Source organism: Balaenoptera ricei, chromosome 13 (assembly GCF_028023285.1).
Source record: "Balaenoptera ricei isolate mBalRic1 chromosome 13, mBalRic1.hap2, whole genome shotgun sequence".
Lineage (NCBI taxonomy): Eukaryota > Metazoa > Chordata > Mammalia > Artiodactyla > Balaenopteridae > Balaenoptera > Balaenoptera ricei.
The window spans coordinates 73,772,093-73,778,686 of NC_082651.1; the positions used below are offsets into that span (position 1 = coordinate 73,772,093).

At 42.1% G+C, this 6,594-nt stretch overlaps 1 pseudogene; it reads left to right on the forward strand.

Moving 5' to 3' along the window:
- The first annotated feature begins 207 nt into the window (after positions 1 to 207).
- On the forward strand, positions 208 to 930 carry LOC132377002 (small ribosomal subunit protein uS3-like; annotated as a pseudogene).
- Positions 931 to 6,594: the final 5,664 nt, after the last annotated feature.

The following is a 6,594-nucleotide window of genomic DNA, read 5'->3' on the forward strand; positions in this document are numbered from 1 at the left end:
CTTTCCTTTACCTGGAAAACTTCTACTACAGTCAAGTTTCAGGAACGCAACTCAGGAATAGGGTAGTTAAATAGAGATAAACAAAACTACATATTTAGACTACTCTAATTTGGATCTCAAAAGTCTAAACTCAAAAAAGTGTCTGGTACATAGTATGAACTCAAGATATGTTAGTAGTTTTTCCTTATGGCAGCACACGGCGGCAAGATGGTGGTGCAAATTTCCAAGGAGAGGAAGTTTGTCACCGATAACATCTTCAAAGCTGAACTGAATGAGTTTCTCACTCAGGAGCTGGCTGAAGATGGATATTATGGAGTTCTGAGTTACACCAGCCATGACAGAAATCATTATCCTGGCCACCAGTATGCAGAATGTTCCTGGTGAGAAGGGCCAGCAGATCTGCAAACTGACTGCTGTGGTTCAGAAAAGATCTAGCTTCCCTGAGGGCAGTGTAGAGCTTTATACTGAAAAGGTGGCCACAAGAGGTCTGTGTGCTATTGCCCAGGAAGAGTCTCTGTATTACAGATTCCTAGGAGGATTTGCTATGTGGAGGAGGGCCTGCTATGGTATGCTGCGGTTCATCATGGAATGTGGGGCTAAAGCCTGCATAGTCATGGTACTGGGAAACTCTGAGGACATAGGGCTAAATCCATGAAGTTTGTGGATGGCCTGATGATCTGGGACTCTGTTAACTACTATGTTGGCACTGCCATGTGCCACGTGCTACTCAGTCAGGGTGTGCTGGGCATCAAAGTGAAGGTCATGCTGCCTTGGGACCCAAGTGGTAAGATTGGCCTTAAGAAGCCCCTTCCTGACCTCGTGAGCATTGTGGAACCCCAAAATGAGATACCACCCACCACTCCCATCTCTGAAGAGGAGTGTGGGAAGCTGGAGCCACTTACCATGCCCCAGCCAGTACTCATAGCATAATAGGGTATCCTTGGCAGCTGGATCTGGAGTCTGGATGTTACTCTGTAAAGACCTTTAATAAAATAAAATATTTTTAAAAGACCTGTGGACTGACTAGACTGTACATTCAGTGTTCAGACTGAGGGTCATGTTGCTCCATGGGAGCATTACTTTTTTTTTTTTTTACATCAGCTTTTATTTTTTTATTTTATTTTATTTTTTTAAACATCTTTATTGGAGTATAATTGCTTTACAATGGCATGGGAGCATTACTTGATTGATTCTTAGAGCTGTCTGGCTCACAGTGTTTCTTTGCTTTCCCTGAAATCCTCTTGGTTTCAACTGTATCTGTGAGGCAAGGGCCAGAACAGGAGGACCCAAGCAGAAGTAACCAGAGAAGTATCCTGTTGAGGGGTAAATCTTGTGATAGTGTAAGCTGATTGCTAACAGGAAAGCACCTGATTAACTCATCTGTAGTTCAGGGTTATAGGTTTAGAAGAGGGATATGTTTAAGATGATTTTCTGTATTGCACATAGAAAATGAATATAATAACCATTTTATTTGGGGGTTATTCAGAAAAAGAGAAATATTAGTAGAATGAATGAAGTAGATAATGTTTTGTATGTTTAAGAGTCTTGATAATTTTTGTTGGACTATGAGGTCTTCTTCCGCAATATTTTATCTGCCGTTAGGTCCTTGTGTACAGTTTCATCCAAAAGCTTTTGAGCTGCCATGAGCAGCACCTTACCTGAAGTGAGACTCATTGACCTGTGGATCATAGATTATATGTTTACCATGCTCTTAGCGTGGTATACTTAGCTAGGCCTGGGCGCACTTGGTTGTGTCCTACTCTTACCTCAGGGTGTAGATCACGGCCCTTTTCTATCTAGCCATGAGCCAAAGGTCCTGCTTCTACAGACTGGCACTGGAAATTGAGATGCTCCTGCCTTCTCTGACATGGAATGCTCCTGTCCTGCACCATAGTTCAGTGGTGAAGGACATGGGCCCTGGAGTCAGATAGACTTGGGTGGGATTCTAGTTCCTTTATGTCTAAGCTTAGTGAAGGTTCTCAACATCTCATTTGTAAATTAGAGCTAACAGTAAATTTCCATATTGTGAGCACTAAATAATAATGTAGAAACCACTCAGTATGGTGCACAAGGAAGTGATTAATACTTCTTTGACTTCTAAGATTCCCAATAGCCAATGTCCAAAGCCAGCTGAACATTGGCTATTGGGATGCCCTACTAGGATTCTGGTTATTGACCTTTACATGACAGACCTACTGTTGAGTAAGCAGTTCTCCTTGCAGTCTATCTTCCTTTTGTTTCTCTGTTCTCCTCTAGCAAGATCCTAACAAGGAAGGGATGGGAGGAGCACAGAAGCATCTCTCTGTCTCATAATTTGTCTTGGCTTTGGCCTCGGTAAGACAAAAGACATTGATTATTTTAGAACACAGTAATTAAGTAGGTAGGGTACAGACTGCCAATAATATCAAGAAAGCAATTCATTAAGCAGAGTAGGTGCTGTTGGTTAATAAACTGGCTTTAAACAAAAATTTGCCATGAGTGAGCCAAAATCTTGTATAATTTGTCTAAAGATGAGGGAGAGTTGACCTCATTTCTCAAGTGTTTCCAGATATTGTCCATAAATGAGCATAAAATAAATACTCTTGGAAATGAATCTAGAATTTTTTTAAAAAATTGTGACCCTGAAAATGATGCTCAAATCTTGAGGAAATTGCACTTGTGTTCAGCATATTTCATTGTCTCACTCCAGTGATGTGGTAAAATGACCATAAATTTTACAGTCAGACAGGCATGGTTTTTAATTCTACTCTGGTATTAACTTAATATCACTGAACCTTAGTTTTCTCTTAGGTGAAATAGCTTTAGTTTTCTCTATTTTGCAAGATGGCTGTACAGATTAAATGTGATAATGCCTGTCAAGTTCCTTGTGTCATGCCATGCCCAATTTCTATCTTTATCTTTGTCTTCCAAACCTATATGGAGAGCATACTTATGTTAAATGAACTTAGTGAAAACACACAACTTCTTATCTGAAAACTACTCTGCATTCATCCCCTCATACAAGAAACATCAATGTGATATAATGTTCTAAGATAGGACTTGCTGACTATCTCATCTTTTTTTACTTTGGGCAGTGCAACTCAAGTTATGAATAGGGAGGAGGGAAGTGAAATGATTGAATTCATTGACTTGGATAAATGGGAAAAGGAGTGTTACTGAGCATATGCTATCATGAGTGAAGTTGTTACCATGTACTATTCATGGCACAAATAATTATTGAATGGCTAGGGCAAGGAAGGCACTGTCCTAGGTGCTGGGGATATAACAGTGAATGAAACAGGTCAAGTTCCTGGCCTCATGAAACTTAAGTGCTAGTGAAGGGACACAGAAAATAAATAACTCAGTAAAAGATATAGTGCTATAGAGAGTGATCATGATGTTTAGAAAAATAAAGCAAAATAAGAGGGACAAGAAGTGCTGGGGTAGGTGTGGGATTTCTATCTTATATAGGGTGGCCAGAGAAGGACTTTTTGATAAGGTGACATTTGGGCAGGGGTATGAAGGGAGTGAAGGAGAGTTTGGAGATGTTAAGCCTCAGAGTGTTCATCCCAGAGAAATAAGTTGCAAAGACTCTTGAGGAAGGAGGAAACATGGACTGTTAAAAGAATATGAAGAAGATTGGTGTGATTGGTTCAAGAATGAGAGCTTAAAAGATGAGATCAGAGAAATGAAGCATGAATGGACTGCTGTTCCACAGGAGCAGTTGGTAAGTTTGTGGAGTGTTTTGTGTTGTCAGAATGATTGAGGTGTGCTACTGTTATAGAATGGGTGGAGGCCACAGATGCTAGATAGGTGGGATGGTTCTGCACAGTGAAGAATTGTCCTACATCTCACCCACTTTTCAGATATCTGAATGGGTATTTGTAGAGTGTAATGTAAGGCTGCCACATACAGTTGTGTGAGTTGTGGACTGCAGAATTTTTGGAAGCACGATTGACATGGGCCTGTTGGCATGGTGTCCCCATAGGACTGTGTTGTGCACAATCTGTACAGCTGTAAGTGGCATCCCTGCACATAGTAAAACTGTTTATAGTTTTTGCAGTCTAAAACCTAACTCCGTTTTACATATAGACATTAACCTGGAACGGAAGTTGTAGAGCAGATTTAAGTTTTGGGTGTGTGGTTGACCCTATGATCGTCCTGGAATGATGCTATGCTCTGCAAGTGAAGATGTTTAAAATCATGACTACCTTGCTCAGTATTGGCATCTGCTGCTGGTTCAGCTGAAATGGAAAGGAGTTGAAGCTGAGAGCGGGGAAGGTGTGGAGAGGGAAAAGTTAGGAGGAAGAAAAGCAAGAAGGAATTCATGTTTCTGCACATGTGGGGTTGTGTTTTACTCATTTAAAACATAATTAAGTGACAGGACCAAGTTCTTTTATTAGGGATACCTTTGGAGTTGGGGCCACCTGCCCTCCCAGGTCAGTGGGTTTGAGTGGTGGCCACGAAATTCACACTCATCATGTACCAACACTACAGCTTTGCAACAATGCTTCCTGTCATCTAACTTTGCTCATTCCAAACTCTGTCTGAGGACTTTCCTCTTACATCACATTTTCTGGGACATTGTATTAGTTTCCTCTTGCTACTAGACATATTACCACAGATTTAGTGGTAATCTAAACAACACAATTTTATTCTCTTACTGTTCTGGAGTTCAGAAGTCTGAGACACACTGTGCTAAAATCAAGGTGTAGGTAGGACCATGTTCTCTCTGGAAGCTCTAGTAGAGACTCTATTTCTTTCCCCTTTCCAGCTCCTAGAGACTGCCTGCATTCCTTGGCTTGTGGCCCCGTCCTCCATCTTCAAACCCAGCAGTGTAACATCCTCAAATCTCTTATTTTTCTCTGACGTACACTCCCGTCTCCCTCTTATAGGGGCCCCTGTGATTCCATTGGGTCCACCTGGGTAATCCATGATCATCTCTCCATCCCAAGATCCTTAACTTAATCACATCTGCAAAGTTACTTTTGCCATATAAAGTAACATATTCATAGATTCTAGGAATTAGGGCATGTGTGTGTTTGGGGCACCATTAATTCACCTATTACAGAAATTGACACCTAAAATACCCAGGTCAAGGAGAGGACTGAGGTGGGGGTTGGGTGGTGATGGTGGCAGTGCTGAGCTAGCACCACATATCCAGCAAACTGTGAACTGTTCAGACACACCATCATTTCAGACCAGCCCCCTCCCTTCCCATGGTCATGATACCATCTTAGTGAAGTAGACATTTTGGTAATCATTAGTGCTGATCATGAAATATTTTTAGTCCTCCTTTTGGGCACATGGACAACTTGCACTTCTCTGCCCTCTTAGGGTTAGGTGTGACCACATGACTTGCTGTGATCAATGAAATGAGAACAGAAATGACAAATGTCAACTGTGGGCTGAGTTTTAAGGGCTGGTGCATGATTTGCTGTGTTCTCATTTTCCTGCCAGAGCAAACATGGCAGCACACAGATTAAATCTCCCTTGCTGTGGGTTCCTGAGTGAAAGTAAATGGAGTAGGGCCCCCAGCAGATCCCTAAGGGACAAACACCCTGAATGATAAATGAAATTTCTTCTTTTAAGCCATTCAGATTTGGGGGTAATTTTTACTGCAGCATAACCTAGCCTGCCCTGACTGATATAGGCATCCTCCATAAGAAACCAATTTAGGGCTTACTCCCTATCCTGATCCTTCCCACCAGGGCACCATTCCCTGATACCCTCCCTATTTATCAAGGAGCTCTTTTAGGGCCTAATATAACCCGACCACTTAAATCCCAGTTTGGAGGAGGCTGTTCATCTATAGTTCCACTCACCTTTCCAAAATTTATAGACTGATGGTCAGAGTGAGCATGTCACTCTGGTCTGAGAGAAGTACACTCATAATTGTATCTTTTAAAGACCACACAACTGTTCTACTCAGTAGCTTAGTAGCTACTCAGTAGCTTGTGGATTTCCCATATAAAACTCCACTGCTTTCCTCCACCTAAAACACTGAGTCACTTCTTTCTGCACCTCCTGGTACCACCATTATTCTAGTAGTTGGTAGAATTTCAGCTTGCCCTGTGACCTCTTTCTTCTGACCTATGGATACCAGCTGCCTGGGAGGAGAACAATGGGATGAACTTGTGGCAGCCGACTCCATCAGTCTTATGTGTGTCCACACCAGCCCTGGCCTCTTTGCTGAAATTCCACCAACTACACTAGAACCTAATAATTAGTGCTGATTTCCCTGAAACAGCCCAAATATGCTTGAAAGAGTTCCTCAGCTCCATTGGCCCCATTTCATGCATCAGCAGTAAAGGGTAGAGCCTGAAGAACAGTCATGAGGATGTACCTCTGACTTAGGAGTGCACCAGCCTTGGCAAACTCAGACCCAGCCCTGCTAGGGGAGGCATTCTCATGTGATGAGGTCAGCTCCATCTATGGACGTTTAAATAAATCCTGCCCGTCCACCCAGTATATTACTGAGGATGTATAAAAACCTGTCTATGCAATTTCTCCAAACACCGTCCTGCTTACCTTGCTCTCTTTTCAATCCAGGCTCTGCTTCCTACCTCAGGATCTCCTTACATCAATGACCTATTCAGATGCATCTCTTTAGTT